A 19,067-nucleotide genomic window follows, 5' to 3' on the forward strand; every position below is an offset into this window, starting at 1 on the left:
CAATTTCCAATTGAGACAATATGTGACCCCCACGTTTGGTGTCTCTGGAATCACAACTTGAAATCACAATTTATGGTGAAGTTAGATTTTAAATTGTAGTTCTGAAAATGGCACTTTTAGAAAGTTTGAATCCAATACACGTGGAAGAATGCACACCATGTGCTCCAATCTTTCATTTAAAATTTTAAGAACGCTCCAGTCTCAATTTTGCTTGTAGACTTGTATCTTGCCATACCCCAAAGCATGGATGCATAATTCCAAATCATATGCAGCGTCATGCCACTCCATTACAAGTTGCACAGCTAAATTATGTAATACCCCAGACCCTCATTTATCAACTGTACTCCATTTTAATCATCACATTAAGACCCATTCATTTTCACCAAAATTCATCTGTTTCCATCCCATCAAAGGCTGAATGATTCCTATTTTTTTCAAATACAAAAGAAATGCCCATCTGTGGCTATATTCAAAAGCACGTAGGAATCCGCAATTCATTCAGGGAGGCCTCATTCATATAAACCCAATGCATTTCGGGCAATAAGCCCTTCCTCCGGGGTAACTGTAATGTAGAAAATGAACATGAATGTTCTACACACGCTTATATGACACTTAAATTAGTTATTCCTTAACCCCATATTGGAGCGCCATGATGCTCCATATGTTTTGGACTTTTAGAAAGTTGTAATTTTCTTACTTTAGGCATTTGGCGCCTCCTGCCTGTTTCTGAATACATGTCTGGGGTGGGTGACAGCTGGGCTTGGTGCATTCCTTCTAACAGTCACACACAAAGGGAGCTTAGGTGTGACTGCTGGGCTATCCACAACCTGATGGGCCATTCTGGGCAAGATGGGAAGGAAGAGCTGACACTTGAAAAGGCTATCCCCTGTCTCCACACAAAGGGCTGTATTCCCCCTGGAAGGAAGGACAGGGACTCTGTGCACTTCAAAGTCCTTTCAATGAAGTCTCCCCCACTTCAAGGGCACAACTGGGTACAAGTACTGGACCTCTGACACCACCAACTCCTTATACTTCTGGACCTGTGGATACTCTGCCAGGAAGAAGGACTTCTTTGGTGATGCAATGACTGCAACTTTGCTAGACTGCTACTCTGCTGGACTCCTGCTGTGCTGCCTGCTGCCTTCTTGCCTGGGAGTGAGAAGAACTGGACCTGCATCTCTCCAACCCATAACCAAAGTGACTCAAAGGGCTTGTCTGCTTGCCTCCTGTTTGAAGTTTCAGGGACCTTAAATACTTCCAATCAGTCCCCAATACCACCTGGACTCTGCCTTCTGAGAGTCTTGCCCTGCCAACTGGTGCCAATCCAGTCTTGGGCCCCTGGAAGTGGGTATCAAGTGCTGCTTCAGTGAAAGTCTACACATCTCTTTGTTGTGCAGCTCGGAACCGGAGCATCTCCCTCAACAATGACGCATCGCAGCTGCTGCGAGGATAGATTACATCGCCTCCAGCGCGGTGCATCACCTGCTTTTTTGATACATCGCCTCTTTGCATGGCTCAGAACTGGTGCGTCGCCGACGATGCACCGCTTCCTCTGCTTCAAGCATCGGATCTTTGTCAACGACACAACCAAGGTATTTTGCAGTGGGAGAAGGTTGTTCCCTGTATCTGACCCATGCTCCATCGCGGTCAGCCTGAACCTTTGGATTTGACCCGGTCTAGCACGGGTAGATAGCCAGAGTTGACGCTTTATGCTTCTAAGCACTATAATTCAAGATATTCTTTAAAAATTCATAACTCCGGTTATACTTATTATTATTGTTTGTTTTGGTATTGTTTTGTTTGTTATATTAAGCCCTTGGGCACGGCCGCAATTCTGCGCCTCTGCGGTACATTCCGATTGCGGTCATGACGGCCCGGAGCCGTCATCAGCACACAAGCACTGTGTGCCATGACGGCTCCCGGCCGTCATCAGCATGGAAGGGGTTAAGCTCTGTTTTTCTAACTGGCTGTGGTATGTTTTTGTGTGGCGTTTCACTGTTTGAAGTGTTGCACAAATACTTTACACGTTGCCTCCTAAGGTGAGCCTGACTGCTCTGTGCCAAGCTCCCAGAGAGTGAGCACAGGTTAATATATGATGTGTATCTGACCCTGACAAGGATTGTAGTTCTTGCTTGGACAGTGTGAATTCCCCTGTCAACAAGTATCCCAAATTCTAACCGATATCAATTATATCAGTCAAGTGCATGTCACATCTTCTTTTATTCTGCCAGCTGCCTGGGACTCAATGTTTTTAGAACAGTTTTTATTAGTTGTCAGTAACAACCTCATATACTACTAGGCATAGTTGTGGTGAAACGTGAATCAACCACATGCCGTTGAATGACATCAACAGGCATTTAATAACTGACTATTTTGAAAGTGAGCTGCAACTCACTGTTGATTTAACCAAAAACAGACCATCCACTATCATCTTCCTAGGTGGCTTGTTATGAGTGTTGTGGGTTATGTTAGGCATTTAGACTAGACTGTTCTGGTAGATACTGACGGCAAAGGAATTGATTTTGGGAACTCCTCACTTTCATCATATAATCAGTGTGAATGCAACATTTTCACCACCTGGTCTTGAGCGGCATGTTGCTGGCAGATATACCACAATACTTGTCACTAGCTGATGCCAGAGATGGCACCAGTCCCTGGCTGCACAACCATTTGACATACAATGATGTGATCAACACAATTTAGTCCATTTTAAACAGATTTAAGTCAGATGTTTCATTCATTATTTTATTCTTCAGTATAAGCAGCATCATTCCAGTATTCAATGCAGGTGTTTTTCTCCAGCATATGGGGATTCACCATTCATCTTATGTGACAGAGGTATTTGTAAACCCAATGGTTTTCGGGCATAAGCCTTTTGTCAGGGGTGGCAGTGATACAAAACAGCCTCAACAGAACCAATAGTAACCAGTATGCATTCAAACATTTAATAGTAATACATTAAATTCTTTTAATGGAATATGGATCTGTTAAGTGCCGCAACATAAGCTATTTACACTCAGAAAATGAATAAATATAATAATCCCTGGTTAAACAAAACTGCAGTGAACCAGTTAATAAACGTTATTGTGAAAAATTAGCACCAGTTAGAAAATTAACGCCCATGGCAAGTGTTAAAAGCATAATACCATGTGCACCTTGTGGTATAACGAACCCCATGCTCACCCATGCTGAAAAAAACATGCTCTGTGCCAAACACTTAATGCAAAAGTTACAAATTAGAGGCAAACGTAAACTTGCAATGAAAAATGGTGAAACCCAAACCATTGTCGTCACATCAAGATCATGCACGGGATAAGCCTGCTGTATAAATGCCAGTTTGTCAAATAGAAACCAGTAACATCTACTTTCTAACATTTAATATTTAAAACAAATGCCTTTGAATGCATAATTACATGCTGTAAAAAGTGCTCAATTTACCTCAGCCAGGCGATCAGATCAGAGACAAACAGCCTGTGCGCTAGTGCACCATTAATCAACAGCGCGTGTGGAACCCTTTTGAAATGTGCCGTAAAGTTGAACTGAGTCCCTTGATCCTGCTCCCAACCCTTTCCAACAAAAACCGACAAAATACTCTGGTGCTGGGCATTTTAAACACGGTACAAAAGGGGGTGGTGATGGACGGAGCATCTGAATCAATAAAACACTCACACCCAGTCAAAAGATCTGGGTTTAATCAATCACTGCTCTTTAGCCCACTCTGCCACCCCAGTTCAGACATGGCTATATGCAAATCAGTCTGACCCTGTGCCTCATGGGAACAGTCCAGCCCGAACTGCCAAGCCATGTCTTCCCTGGACCGGAAACAAGCTTCCGAGGACCGGTTTCTGGCATTCCAGCCGCCTTTAGCCCGGCTTGCTTGAATCCAGTGGCAAAGTGAACAAGGGACTCACATCTGAGCATACCCTGCCACACTTATGGCGGCCAAAAGCGGTACGACATCTGGAGCCTGTAGTTTTATGTACTGGAGCGCAATACCTTGTCCCCAACCTGTTAACGTTCCAACTGAGGAGCTTAAGACTCCTATCCCATTGTGGTCTCATTTTTACAGATAGGATTCCTGCCGTACTTTCTAAACATGCAATGCAACCAGAATAGAGAAGTTGCGTGACCAGTAACTGCCCCTCTCACAACCCTCCTTCCAAAATCCCTAAAATCTGCTTACAATAAGTTTGAACATAATTCTCCCATGAAATCAACACCCCCCTCCCTGCTACCCTGCTGCGTAGGTTTAAAACTACCCACATCCCCAACTATCGCCCAATGAACAGATCAACAATTATAGGCTAGCGCCGACTCTGGCTCCTTGGGGCCCACCCCTAACCATCACAGGAGAGTGTCATTGTGAGAGCCCATTAGTCCCGCAGGGCCAGTCCCGTATAGCGCATCCCTACCTCCATCCCGTCCCGTTAAGCATCATACGTTATAGTTTGCTGAGGCAGCTCCACAAGTACAACACCATAGGAATATCCATTCAGTCTCTGCTGGCCTCCAGTGTCACTGGTCTAATAGATATCGACCTCCAGGATCGCCGACTTATCCCGTCTGATTCTGACCTGCCATCTGCGGAGACTGACGAGTGGGCACAGGTGTCTCTCCAGCTGTCTCCTAGGGTCGCTTCTGGCTTCCGCGTAGTCACCTTGTCCAACCATGTCTGCACCTCCGATTGGGTCGAAAAAAAACACGGTTTCCCGTCTGCGATGATTTTGAGCTTTGCAGGGAAGAATATCATGTACTTTAAGCCTCTGTCTTTTAGTGTCCTCTTGATCCCATCAAAGGAATGCCACTCTTGTTAAACTTTAAGAGTGAAATCCGGGAATGGGGCGCACCGTGGTGTTCGCATAGCGGAGACCCCTTGCAGGCGGGCAGCTTGTAAAATTGCGTCGCGGTCCCTGTAGTTGAGGATTTCTGCGATGGTCCTGGGAGCAGCCCCAGACTTTGGTCGCGGGATTGGTGCTCGATGCGCCCTCTCAATGGTGAAGAGAGATGAGAACCACTTCGGTTTGAGGTGGTTGAGGATTAAGTCTTCAAGGAAGAGATCCACATTTGGCCCTTCTGAGCCCTCTGTGACCCCCACCACTCTGATATTGTTGCAGTGGGCCCACCCCTCCTGGTCCTCGAGTTTAAGGGCCATCTGGCAGTGTTGGTGTACCAGTTGTTGGACCCGCTCTTCCAGCTTTTTAGTTGATGTTTGGAGCTCTGTGACATTCGTCTCTGTCACCTTAACTCTGTCCGTCATTTTATTCATGTTGGCTCTCAACAAGTTAATTTCAATGGACACCATGTCAATTTTGGTTTCGAGTGTGGCACCCAGGACCTGAATGGCCGCCATTATTGAGCTGAGGGACGGTTTGTTGTCGCCAGATTGCCCACTCTGGGCCTCGTCGTCCGATGGCGCCTGCTTCGATACTGTGTATTTATCAAGCTTGTTTGTCTGCATCGCTGCACCACCCTTGGGATTCATTGTAGTTGCGTGTGTGTGTCGACGACCTCTGATCGCTAGGGTGGCCCCTGTTTCTTTGGGTTGCCCCAACACAGGCCCCAGGTGTGGTCCACTCCGCTGAGCGTTGGCAATGGCGTCGTTACTGGATCCTCTGTCTTGCCAGGCAGGCAGCGGGCATCACTCCACTGCTCCAGCGGATTCCTGCACGAATCAGATGTAGCCACAACTCTGCAATGTTGTCAGTGGGCGCAGGGTCGTCGTGTTGAGGGATCCCTCCGTGTCTGTCCAGGTCGCCACTGTGCATGCAATCTTCGGTGATCACTACCACAGCCAGCCGATCACGCGTTGGCCTTCCACCCAGTGCCACCTAATCTGGGCTTCCAGAGCTGGGGTAGCAGGCTTTGGGGCCTTTTGTGCACATTTTTAGTCAGAGGTTGTAGAGAGCGCGTGCGTGCTCCAAAATAGAAGCCACACACGGTTGATTAACTGGTCAGAAGTCGCCTGGTAGAGGCCACTTGGGCTCCGCGTCCTCCGCCTTCAACCGGTGTTCACACCCGGTGTCTTTGCTGGAGTTATATTACCCACAGGGCCGGTCGCACATTTGTCTCAGCAGGCACCTAGGATGTATATCTGGGGGGAGGGGGAAATGAAGTGGGGACCCTCCGCCCAATCTCCAACTCCGAGCACTGTCGGGCGGTGCAGAATGTAGAACTCGGTATTATCCATGTAGTTTCGGTACCCTTCAGGCCACAGCAGCTAGCAGGCTGAGATCTGGGGAGGCCGAGGCAGCAGGCTCCCAGCCCTCATCACAACCACCGATATTCAAGCAAAATCTTGTTAGCAGACAGTGGCGGGTCATGGGCCGGCACGGTTTGGGAGGTCCTGCTGGTCCATACCTGTGAGGGCCCCCAGTCACTCCGGATCCACGAAGGGGCGGATATATAGCCCGCTCCTGATCTCCACGATGGGGCCTCCCCTAGTAATCCTTGCCCGACTCGGAGTCCGAACACCAAGCGATATCTGTCAGTTTTCGATGGGATTTTCACGGCAGTTGGGCGGGTTGATGTTCCGACAGCGCTGCAGGCGTTCTGGGATCAACAATGCAGGGATTTTGTCAGATTTTGAGGTTTGGGGCTCGGCCCCGGGGGAGCTTGACCTTTAGGCGGCCATCTTTGCCAGCACCAGGCCACGGCCCAACATACGAAAATTCTTAAAGTGAAATGCATAACAATATGCCATTAAATTCGGGAGAGCCACAAACCCCCCCCCCCCGCTCCCCCCTTATCCTGACTCCTCCTAAGCTTTTTCCACTATATCCTTGAGCCATTAGTGGACCAAATAAAGCTGTAGATCTTCCCCCTGTAGCTTGGCTACCTCAGCCTTATCAAAAGGTTTGGGGATATAGTTAAAAAGGAAAGTAATCTTTGGGATGGCAGTCATTTTAATAAGATTAACCTGGCCGTAGATATTTAAAGGTAAATTTGACCACCGTGCCAAAAGCCTCCCAACCTCTCGCTGAGTTTCTTCCAATTAGCTTTGGTAACATCCTCCAGCCTCTGTGTAATTACAACGCCCAAAAATCGCATTTGGGACTTACTCCCGGGCTTTGCCTGTCTTGGTTCCACTCCATGATTTCAGTCTTCCCACTATTCACCCTATAACCCTCCCGAAAGGTTCTGCCTTAACCATTAAATTGGGATGCCTCAACTGGATTGGTGGTATAGAGTATATAATCATCGGCATACAGCCCCAGTTTAACCTCCAAGTCTACAAATTTAAACAAAAGAATATGGGGGTCGGCTCTAATCAAGGAGGCAAACGGTTCAATATAGAGATTAAATAAAAGTGGGGACAAAGGACAGCCCTGCCTGGCCCCTCGTGTGTTGCTAAACCAGTCAGATAAAAACCAGTTGACCAATACCTTAGCTCTAGACATACAATATATATTTTTAACTCCCCTTATATTCTGCGGAAACCCGAAGATTTTTAGTACCTCCGACAGATAGGGCCAGTGGACCTGGTCAAACCCTTTTGCAGCGTCTTCCGCTACTACCGTTACAGGTAGATTCTGTGTTTCGGCCAAATCCACAACTCCCAGCATAAGAAAGGTGAGCTCATTTAACTGCCTCCCAGGGATAAAATCTTTTTGGTCCTGATGTAAAATCCCCTTAATAATCTTGGAGAACATACAGGCCAATATCCCTGAGAAGACCTTGTGGTCCGAATTCAATAAAGATATTGGCCTATATGACTCTGCTACCAGGGGATCTTTATTTGGCTTCAGAATTAAGGTGATAGTGGCTTCGGCCCATGACTGCGAAACTGTTTCCCCATCAAGAAATGTGGAATTAAAAATAATTTTTTAAGCACTGAAACAATGATGTATAAGAGTTTGGAATACATCTCAATCGGGAGACCATAGGGCCTCCTTTTGATCATTATTTATTCTCGGGAGCACAATCTTCTTCAGCCAGGCCTCTATAGTCTCCTTCCCAGGTGAAATATCATCACTATATAATCCAGACATGTATCTACGGGCCTCTGTACATAATTCAGAATTCGTATCTAATAAAGCTCCAGTATCGCCATCTCTTAGATTTCGAATTAGGTTTCTCGACTTTTCAGTTTTTGCTTTCCAGGCCAGAAGTGTGCCACACCTTTCTCCATATGAAAAGTGGCGCAGCTTACTTATTCCCCACCTGTCAAGCAATCTTTTGTCAAGTTGCCCCTGAGAATATGCCTGAAGTTGTTCTAATTCCATGCTAAGACAAACAACTCTACTAGATCCCTCCAATGATGCCTTCTGGAGAACCTGTTCCTTTCGCCTGATTAATTTAATTTGTTGATCCTCTTTCTTCTGCAAAGCCCGCCTCATCCCAACCATTACTGAACTTCCTATTGCCCTTAAGAAGGCTTTAAATGCTTCCCAGACGACTTGAATTTTAGCTGTGCCAATGTTATCCTTTAAAAATAGCATAGCCTGATTCCTTATACGTAATGTAACCCCCTCATCTAGCAAAATCGTCCTATCTAAGGTCCATCTTCTCAGACCCGCTTTTAAGTGATGCCTGAGAGAAAGTAAAACTGCTGAGTGGTCTGTAAAAAATGGCTGGCAGATGTTTAACAACCTCTACCTCTCCTAGTAGGTCTTGATCTATAAGAAATAATCAATACGAGAGTGATGGACATATTTTTTGCTATAGAAGATGAAGTCTCTTGCCTCCCCCATCCTGCTTCGCCAAATGTACACCAAATTAAACTTGTATATCAAAATCTTCAGAATTGCTTGAGTTCTCGGGGGGCGATGAGTAGTTATGAGAACACATCCCAGTTTACTCCCTACGGTAGTTTAGGATTTCAACATTAGCCAGTCTGTTTCCTTATCTACTTTATTCTCTAATCCTTCAACACCAGCAGAAAAGTGCTTGCATTCTCTTGATATTAAGAGTCCTTACATTTTTTGAGCGGGTTGGCGGGCGGCATCATGCGACTCCGCCCAGGCATCGTCTGTGTACGTGACGTCAGCGAGGTCACATAAGTCCCAACCCGGTGCACCTACGTCAGTTTTTTCCTTTTCCGCGTGCATCCCGGATCCGGTGCGTGCTCCATGCCTGTTTAGGCCTTTTCCTTCGCTGTTGCGGTGTGTTTGTGGCAACAATCAATCAATCAATCAATCAATCAAAGCATTTATATAGCGCACTACTCACCCAGAGGGTCTCTAGGCGCTAGGGGAGGGGGGTCCGCTACTGCTCAAACAGCCAGGTCTTGAGTTGCTTCCTGAAGGCGAGGTGGTCCTGGGTCAGGCGGAGGTGGGTCGGGAGGGAGTTCCATGTCTTGGCGGCGAGGTAGGAGAAGGACCGTCCCCCTGTGGTGGCTCTCCGGATGCGGGGGACGGCGGCGAGGGCGTGGTCGATCGAAGCTGGCGTTTGGGAGCGTAGAAGTTGAGACGGCTGTTGAGGTATCCTGGGCCTTGGTTGTGTAGGGCTTTGTGTGCGTGGGTGAGGAGTCGGAAGGTGATTCTCTTGTTGACCGGGAGCCAGTGCAGGTCTCTCAGGTGTCCGGAGATGTGGCTGCGACGGGGGATGTCCAGGATGAGTCGTGCTGAGGCGTTCTGGATCCGCTGGAGTCTCTTCTGGAGTTTGGCGGTGGTTCCGGCGTAGAGGGAGTTGCCGTAGTCCAGACGGCTGGTGACGAGGGCTTGGGTGACCGTCTTCCTGGTCTCGGTGGGGATCCACCGGAAGATCTTACGTAGCATGCGCAGGATGTTGAAGCACGACGAGGAGACGGCGTTGACTTGTCTGGTCATGGAGAGGGAGGAGTCAAGGATGAAGCCCAGGCTGCGTGCGTGGTCTGTTGGTTTGGGTGCGCTGCCTAGGGCGTGGGGCCACCAGGAGTCGTCCCAGGCGGAGGGTGAGGATCCCAGGATGAGGACTTCCGTCTTGTCCGAGTTCAGTTTCAGGCGGCTGTTCTTCATCCATTCGGCTACCTCTTTCATCCCTTCGTGAAGGTTGGCTCTGGCGGTGACGGGGTCGTTGGTGAGGGAGAGATTCAGTGGGTGTCGTCGGCGTAGGAGATGATGTTGAGGTTGTGCTGGCGTGCGATGTCTGCGAGGGGGCTCAACAGTGTACGGATGCCTTCGGGCTTTAAGACGTTCTCGTCGTGTGGACGTCTTATGCCGGCAACGGACCCTCACCTCATTTGTATGTGGTGTTTGGGGGAGGATCACGGCACCACTGATTGTGTGGCGTGCCAACAGTTGAAGTCGCGGCAGGGGCGCCGGATGATACTTCTGGACAGGCGAGCGGAGAGATCAGCTTCGTCACCTCGATCAGCTTCTGCAGAAGGTTTTCGACCAACCATCGTCGTTGGCGTCCTCATCCCTCTCCTATGCCGCAGGAGTGTTGCTCCCCTGTCGGTAAGTGTCACAGTTTGTCCCCGAGGGCTGGTTTCCGCCCTGTTGGGGGCGTGGGCTCTCCGCGGGTGATGCAGCCCCGCGTATCGTCCCCCTATCCACTGTTTCCCGGTGAGGGGGTGTCGAGAGCCCAGATGGAGACATATGCAGCGGCTTTGCAGGCCTCACTGGCTTCTCCTCCTCTTTCCCCTCCTGGGACGCCGGCACACCCCTTGCGTTGTGCGGGTCGCTCCGCGTCGTCGCCGGCGGCTCCGGCCCTGGCGCCGACTGGCTCAGCTCCAAAATCGGAGGATGTAGTGGCGTTTGGGTGCGGCTCTTCGGGGGTCCCTCCTTCGGTCCACGACGTCTCTTCCTCGCCGCAAACTCCAGCGGGAGTCCCTGTGGTGTCACGGGAGATTGCTGTGGCTTGCGTCGCATCCCCGAGCCCCTCTCGGCACTCTGAGCAGGCGGCGGCCTTGTCTGAGGCTGAGGTACGCTGCTACGGCACCGGCAGCTGCCGGCCCTGGCGGCGCCACAGGTGTCGGCGGACCCCTCTCCTCCCGTCATGGGTTGAGGCTGGCGGGATACCCCTCGTCCTCCTCCGGGCGCCTCTCGTCCCTCCGATCAGGCGGCTGCCTCGTTGGAGGTAGGATCCGCTTTGGGGGGCGCTACATGGGTCGGTGGACCTCCCCTCGTCCTATTATGGGTCGGGGCTAGCAGGGGACTCCTCGTCACTTCCCGGGTTCCTCTCGTCCCTCCACGCATACGGCTGCCTCGTCGGAGGTCGAGTATGTGCTGTTCCGACGCCGTATCTTTGCCACCTCGGCTACGGCCCAGCCCCGGTCTCCTGCGCTGTGTGGTGTGGAGGATGCCTGTCCGGCGTCTCTTTTGGCGCCGGACGATTACGTCCTGCCTCGAGTTGCTGACTCTACGGCGCTGGACAGGCGTTGAGTCGTGGACTCTTCTTCGGACGCCCGCTCTTCCCCGGAGGTTGGACGCCTGCTGGTTTTGTCCTCACCAGAGATGGACCGCTGCGTCGTGGCTTTTTCCCCGACGTCATCAAAGGAGGGCTCTTCGCCGTTGTCGCAGCCGCGGTTTTATCCATAGGAGCCACAGGTCCCCCACTCCTCAGTCCCTCTTTCTCCCTTCCGGGCCTGGCCACTCCGGTTGGCTTTGGGGACGGCTGCCTTAGCTTGCAGCTGTCGCCCACGGAGGAGCTGCTTTCCCCAACTGCGGGCCCTACGGAGGCGGGTGTGGCTTTCGCTCGCGCTGTGTCCACGGCTGTGGGTATTTTGCGCATGGGTGATCCGGTTGCCTATTTTCCCGTGTATCATCTTTTGGAAGTTCTCCGCCAGGGCTCTTATGGGAGGGAGCTGCTGTTTTCTTTTTGAGGGTTTGCTCCATTGTTCCCTGATGGGGACTTGGGGGCGTCCTGCCATGGGGCATCCAGTGCCCCAACACCTTCTGCACTGGCACCTTCCGGCACCCCGTGACCCGCTGTGTCTTTCCCTTCACCCCCCTGCCTCAAGCCCCCTTTTGCCGACTGCCTTTTCCCTCCCTGCCGCCTCAGTTGTCTCCTCCATCACAGGAGGCCCGCTGTCTGGACTCCTGGGAGCGCAATTTGTTTGTGTCGACCAGTGCGGCTCTGCGGGCCCTTAACACTTTGTGTGTGTTGGACAGGGCCACCTCTTGTTTGTGGGACTAGGCTTAGTCCCTGGGATCTGCCGCTTCGCAGGAGGATGCTCTGATTGATTTGCGGCACCATGCGTTGGATGGCCGGGAGCTGGCGGCGTTTATTCTTCGCTCGGCTCTGGACATCTTGGAGGTGCTTGGTCGTGCCATGGCTTCTTCGGTTGCCCTTCGACGCCATGCTTGGCCTCGGGACAGTTTGTTTCCTGAGAATGTTCAGGAACGACTGGTTGGTGTTCCCTTTGATGGCACTCTTTTGTTCCATGCCCCGCCAGACTCGGCCATCCGGAGGTTCTTGGCAGGGCTTTGGCCGCCTCTTCTTCTTCCTCCTCTTCCTCATCCTCCTTCTCCCCCTCAGTGACCTGTAGTTTGAGCTAGTTTTGGAGGTGTTCCTCCTTTTGGGCGGGTCGCCCTAGTTGTTCTGTGTGCTTCGTGGCTACTTGAATCCTCCTTGTTGAGGCTGGGGTTCTGTTGGCTGCTGGACGGCACTTCTTGACCGTGCGTTTTTGCTTTGAGTTATCTGCACCGGGTTGGCCCTGAGATTAGGCCTCCTGTTTTTCTCTTTGGGTGATTGACAAGCCTTTGCTGGGCTTTTTACCAGCGGTTCTTTATGTTGTCCTCTGCTGCAGATGATTCTTCCTAAGAAGGTTCCCATGTCTTGGGACTTAACATATCCTATGTGGGGTAGTGGTAGCTGTTATATAGCTTGTTCTATGCTGGGGAGTTGTGGTCGCCTTCGGGCCTCTTCTCTCCATGGCGTTTACGTACGTCGCAGGTGCAATTCCCTGTTTGCTGAACTGGAATGCCTTGGTGGTGACCTTCTCCGGGGTCGCTGTACTGTTCCCCTGGTCTGCCTGCTGTCTGCGGCCTGGTGTCGTGGCTCTGGTTCTACTTCTTTTTGGGTTGTTTGTGCAGGCCCCTCTCTGAGGTGTGTCCGGGCCCTTCTTCGCCTTCATGTTCTTTGTCCTTGGGGCTGAGATGGATTTTTTGTTCCTCCCTCTTTCAGGCGGTCTTCCTGGGTGCCCTGGGCTACTCTTTTTGAGTCTGATTGCTTTATTGGTGTTGTCGCTGTTCTGTCTAGTCTATTGACTTCTGGCTGTGGTGGGCTCAGCTGCCCTTTTCGCTGGGTGTGTTCCCGGTGGGGGGGCTCGCCCTCTTTCCCTCATTTCCTTGGGCCCTCTAGGTTGTTGTTCTTCTATTTCCTCTTCCTTGCCCTGGCATTGGATGGAGGTTCTGTTACCTTGTAGGGGCGTGGGGTGCATCGGCCTCCCATGGCCTTGTCCCGGTTTCCTCTGCTGAGTGTGAACGGGCTTCCTGTTTCTTCTTCTTTTCTTCTTCCCACACCCCTCTTGGGGTCGGTGGTGTTCTGCTTGTAGGGGTTCCCCTCGCCCTGTCTGTTGGACTGTCCCCTGTGGGACCCTCTGTTATGTCCAGGCTGGTGGGGTCCTTTCACAGGCCCTCCTTCCCGTGGGTATGGATAGGGTATCTATTCTACGTTACGGAATATGTGGCCAGTAGTCTCTATCAGATGTACGAGTTACTTACCTTCGGTAACAGTGTATCTGGTAGAGACGATTCTAGCCACAGATTCCTTCACGGCCCACCCTTCCTCCCCGTTCTGCGAGGTCCCTTGGTTGGTCTTCTGCACTCACCTCCGGTGGGTGGCTGTGTCTTCTGTGAGTGCTCTTTCGTTCTTTCTGACAGGATGATTTGTCCTGTTTCTTTGTTCCTTTCCTCCTCTTTGGCGCATTGAAGGATGGGTTGATAGATACTCATGTGCCCTTCTGCTCTAGTTGCTCCAGGATTGGGGCTTGCCTTTGCTCTTTTCCCTCCCCTCCCGCTCCCCTTGTTGCTAAGTGTTCTGGCCACTTAGCTAACCTCTGAGTTGGGGGTCGTCTGGCTGTGCCTTTGCCCTTTGTTCCTTTGGAGGGTTGTTGAACTCTGTGCTGGGCTTGCCTTGGAGGTTTGGTGTTCCTGCTTGTCTTGGAACGGGTTCCTCTTTCATTGTTCTTGGTGGGGGTAGTAGTCCTGCTACATGTTGTCATGACATTTTACATATGTTCCTTGTGTCCAGGGGGGGCTGTCTACATACTGGCAGGGTTATTGCTCAGGACTGTGCTCTGTTCTTTATTCTTTCCCTACCTTTGGGTACTGCAGTATCTGGCACTGCTCCTTCTGGTGTTGTTTGTCACCACTCCCCTTTTCTGCTCTTTCGCACACTATTCCCATACTCCCAGAGTTTTGTCTGATGGTTCCGCGTTGTGGCGCGGAAAAGTTCTCAGAAGAAAACGGACTTTGGCGCGCCGGGTGGGACTTATGTGACCTTGCTGACGTCACATACGCAGACGACGCCTGGGCTGGGCAGAAAGTTTCCGGATCCAGTCCCACACCTGGGGATAATTCTACGTTAAGGAATCTGCGGCTAAAATCGTCTCTACCAGATACACCGTTACCGAAGGCAAGTAACTTGTACTTCATGTCTTGAGTCACTCTCCCCATCTAATACAATTTTAAAACCAATATGGGGTGGGAGTTGAACCACATTGAAATCTAAAAAAGAAGGAACACCATGATTTTTGAGAAGCCTTTTATGTTGGTGTGAAATGTGATTCATGTTGCACGTCCGTCACTATTTGTCCCAAAAATGTTTTGTGTAAAAATTTCTTCTTAATGTTAATTGTCATAAATGTGATTGTATAACAGCCATATTTATGACAAGAACTTCACATAATATATATATATATATATGTTGGTATAAGTATATTGTGTGGTGTATGTTTGATTTATTTTGTCTGATAAAATTGAATATGAATTACTATTGTTACAAAGCAATTGTGAAATCCAACAGAACCATTTGTAGCACACATCATTGTACAGGATTGGCAGATACTCTATCGAATTTTTCTTGGAATATGCTTAAAAATAGTTTGTGCTCAGCCTTGGAGTTGTGCAGTGCACATACAACTGCTAGTATTTCAAGGGCCCCATTGATACTAGCACCACTCTTTGTTTACCAGCTCCAACCAAGAGGCCCAAGAGAAAGTAACTAGAGTCCTTCGATCGAAGAATGTATTGGAACACTAGGTGAATGAGTTCTTATTGCTGAACACCATCCAGACGTCATCTCCGTGACCATGTCCTTTGAACTGGCAAGTGCCTTATGGACACTTAAGGTCAGAGGGTCTTGACATCAAGCCTTTGGCTGGAGCCTTCCGCTTCCTTATCAAAAGCTTTCTCTCCACTACTAGCACTGGACCCAGATAACTGATGCATGTATCCTTTGGGTATTGAAAACTGGTGTATTCTTTTCTGCTTTCACAGCCTACTCGATCGAGGCCGTGACTTCCCCAACTGCATCCTCGCAATTTCTGAAGGCGGTAGAGGGGCCTCCTTTGAGTAGCATTTAAGTTAGTCCTGCCTCCAAAAAAAGCAGGGACAAACGTACAGTCCACCCATCAAAGCATGATCCGGGAAATTCATAGATTTTATGATGTTATCCCTCACAGTTTTTTCACTCTCTTCCTATTATTCTGCCCTCTTCTTCAGAACATCATCATCATGTTCAACATCCCTCCAGCCCTTCCTCCTATCACTATTAACCCTGTTTACAAGAGGGAGCGTTTTTAGATTTTTCTCCCACCATTTCTAATACAAATAAATATCCTGACTCCACTATAAAATAATTCATCATTTGGTTATTCAATAGCACCTTAACATTTGCCTTAAAGGCTCCTTATCCTCTGTACACCGTCTCCACATCTGCCTTACGTGCATAAACTTGGTTTATCTGACATAGTTACAATCTGAATAACATAGTGCAACGACTTCTAAACAGATTGTGCAAGAACAAGATTATTGCAAACCTTGAGGCTTGCAAGTAGGCTGGGCTATACTGTCCTCGGACCCGAACAATGCAAGCCCTTGCACTTCCAGCACCTCAATATAGGCTCATCTACAGTGCCCCATGTGTTATCGACTGTCTTGAACAGTCATACTTTTCCCCACCACGCCAGCCTGTCACACTCCATCTTTATCAGCAAACGATTTTTCATCTTGCATCGCCTTCAAAAGAAATAGTAAAGGAGAAAAATTAGAAATCCATGCTGGACTGCTCATCTTGCACCCCCACGACACTCCAGCCTCGCTTGGCTATTCTTTCTCACTTAACCACATCATTTCTCTGAACTCTTTTGAATAATTTAATCTCGTAATGTTCCTTGCTATCGACCTGATCCATTTAGCCCACAAACCATTAAACCTTTCGCTCTCAGCTCTAAGGTTGTTCTAGGTCTATAACTTATTTAATGAATCATTCCCTTACACATAGCATCTACCCATATGGCTTCAAATCTCGGGTGGTTTTATCTCTTCTGATCCTTCTTGAACTATCCACCCTCGATCCAAGCCCACTTTTACTACCAGATACTGAACAGTTTGGTTTTCAACTCTCCTGCTATACCTAGGCTCAAACAACCAATTCAGGCCTTTTCAGTTAGCCTTCCAGGTAATTTAATTACCAGGAATTGCACATTAACACACAGCCACATTTATCTCCTCTGCACACTGTAATCGCGTTTCATCTATCCTCCTACTTCTACATTGAGCCACTGTCTTAGATACTGTTGATCATCCCACTTACTGTCCCCTTACAACTCACTTGGCTTTAGAGGCCTAACATGAAAAGTGCTCTTCTCCTTTTGTCCTATCATGCTTAGTGGTCAGATTCCAAGTTATCCACGCCCATATCACTTCCAGTTGGCATCCTTCAAAGCTCTTGCATTGGACTTTCTCTCGCCTCTCTATATACCACCTTCCTAATGGATATTATTTATTATTCTCGAACAATCTGAAAGCTGATTACACCTTTATATTTATTTTTATTCCCTTCTTTCTAACCGCACTTTCAGTCAAGTGTATCTGATACAGGTTGACTTTATGGTTTTTCATGTTAAACTCCTCTGACGCAAAGGCCCATACTTTCCATCCTCTACCAAGCAAATCTCACTGACTCTAGCCACTTTCTTCCTCGTACCTTCATTTTTTGCTTCTCCTGTCAGAGTCCTTGTGCTTTTTTTCAGGCTATTTCGAAAAATGGAAACCTCTGACATTACGACCGCCACCACAAGGTGATACCAAGTATTGAACTCATACGCCAGTAAATACAGATAAACCCCTCTTCACCCCAATGGTACTGAGCAGACTAGACAACTACAATAATCTATTTGTGACCTTTAACAATATTTATTCGGCCCACAAGTGTCCACCGCAAGAATACATTTTGGCTCAATGGTTCACATGTGGAAGGTCAGTTGGTATATAATAAAGGGCAGCACCTCTCACTGTCTGTAGTGGTGGAACAGCAACAACCTAGTGAAGGACAGGCCTTTCCTAGATCCGATTCTGCAAGTCACCATTACTATGGATGTCTGACTATACAGGGGGTCTGGGCCCCCCCATTTCACAGGGATGGCACATCAACTACCTTGAACTACTTGCAGTACACCTCGTTCTCCAAGCCTTCCTTCCACTCACTTGCGGTAAAATAGTCCACATCAGAAAAACCAACATAACCACCACGAATTATGACAAAAAGCAAAGCAGCATTCACTCTCTTCCCCAGTTATTACTAATGTGGCAGACCTGGCATTTGGCAATCTGCCACCTCATACACCTACTCGCTGAGCACCTTGCAGGGGTGGGCAACGACTTGGCAGATCCACTCAGCAGGGCGCATGAACAAGTTCAAGAGTGTGAACTCGACCTGCAAGTCCTACTCCCTTACTTTCAGCAATGGGGCTCTCCACAGATACATCTCTTTGCCATACCCGAAAACACAAAATTTCCAAACTTCTCCATGAACCCGCATGCTCAATCTTTGGGAAATGCTCACTGGGTGAATTACCTTACTTTCAGCAATGGGGCTCTCCACAGATACATCTCTTTGCCATACCGGAAAACACAAAATTTCCAAACTTCTCCATGAACCCGCATGCTAAATCTTTGGGAAATGCTCACTGGGTGAATTATTCAGTGATCTTTTCCTATGCTTTTCTGGCTCGCCAACTCCTCCAATACATGGTGTAGAATATTCAACAAAGATCCCTGTCGGAGGGAGGGTTGGAAATGAAAGCTAGGAGGCCGTATGGGGTGAATACTTGTGTCCAAATCTTTATTGAAATAACTTCAGTACAGGATTGTTGACCCTAGAAAAATCATTAAAAGTAAATATGAGGTGGTGAAGTTTTGTTCTGTAGGTACAGTTCGTCAGGTGGGATGCACCGTCGTCAGTACTCAGCCTCCTCCCGGGAATCTGTTGCTCTTCCTCACAGGCAATGGTGTTCCCTCAGGATACTCTGAAGAAAAACAAATAATAGTGGCAGTAAGTTTTCTGAGCTGTTTTGGTCTTTCTGTAGTATCCTTCACCTTCCTTAGGTGCTCTTTTGTGCTGTACAAGAAAAACGATGGTGTGACTGGTGAGGGAGGGACATGCAGGTATCGGTGGGAAGATGTCAAAGAAAAGGTACACACGCTAAATTATTGTATCAGGGTTCGTTTTTAGAAAATGGAGTCATAAGTACCTGCCACTGACAAAAGAAAGAACCACAGGCCCAACCAAAATAAACACGTTTCTCAACAAATTAATATTGCCTTCAAATAGAAAATAAAATAGGCAGTAGGAGCGGTCTATTCGCCTGATGACCAAAACATAACAAGAAATGCTCCGGGATCCTATGCATGTGGAGCGATTAAATCAAAGCCCCATTGAGACCTTCTGGACGATTAAGAATTGTAGTCTGCCCCACTTCAATACCCCCTCCCTTTCTATCTCTCCCCACCCCCCCCCCCCCCGCCCTTCCCTTTTGTTGTGGGCACGTCCCCGGCGATCGGAAAGCGCATGTCTCCCGGAGGCGTCCACCACTCCTAACTCCACGTCTCTGTTTCTTCGGCGGTGGCGTTGGTGGCGCAGTCCAACTGTGGATTGCCTTCCTCTGGTTCCTGCGGCAGTCTAGGCTTCCTCCTGCGGTC

General features: G+C 48.9%; 1 protein-coding gene across 1 annotated transcript in view; it reads left to right on the forward strand.

Moving 5' to 3' along the window:
* DIAPH1 (diaphanous related formin 1) overlaps positions 1 to 19,067 on the forward strand; it is a 1,314,985-nt gene that overhangs the window by 637,759 nt on the left and 658,159 nt on the right. The gene's annotated exons all lie outside the window — the stretch shown is intronic.

This window comes from Lissotriton vulgaris, chromosome 7, assembly GCF_964263255.1.
Source record: "Lissotriton vulgaris chromosome 7, aLisVul1.2, whole genome shotgun sequence".
In the NCBI taxonomy this organism is placed as follows: domain Eukaryota; kingdom Metazoa; phylum Chordata; class Amphibia; order Caudata; family Salamandridae; genus Lissotriton; species Lissotriton vulgaris.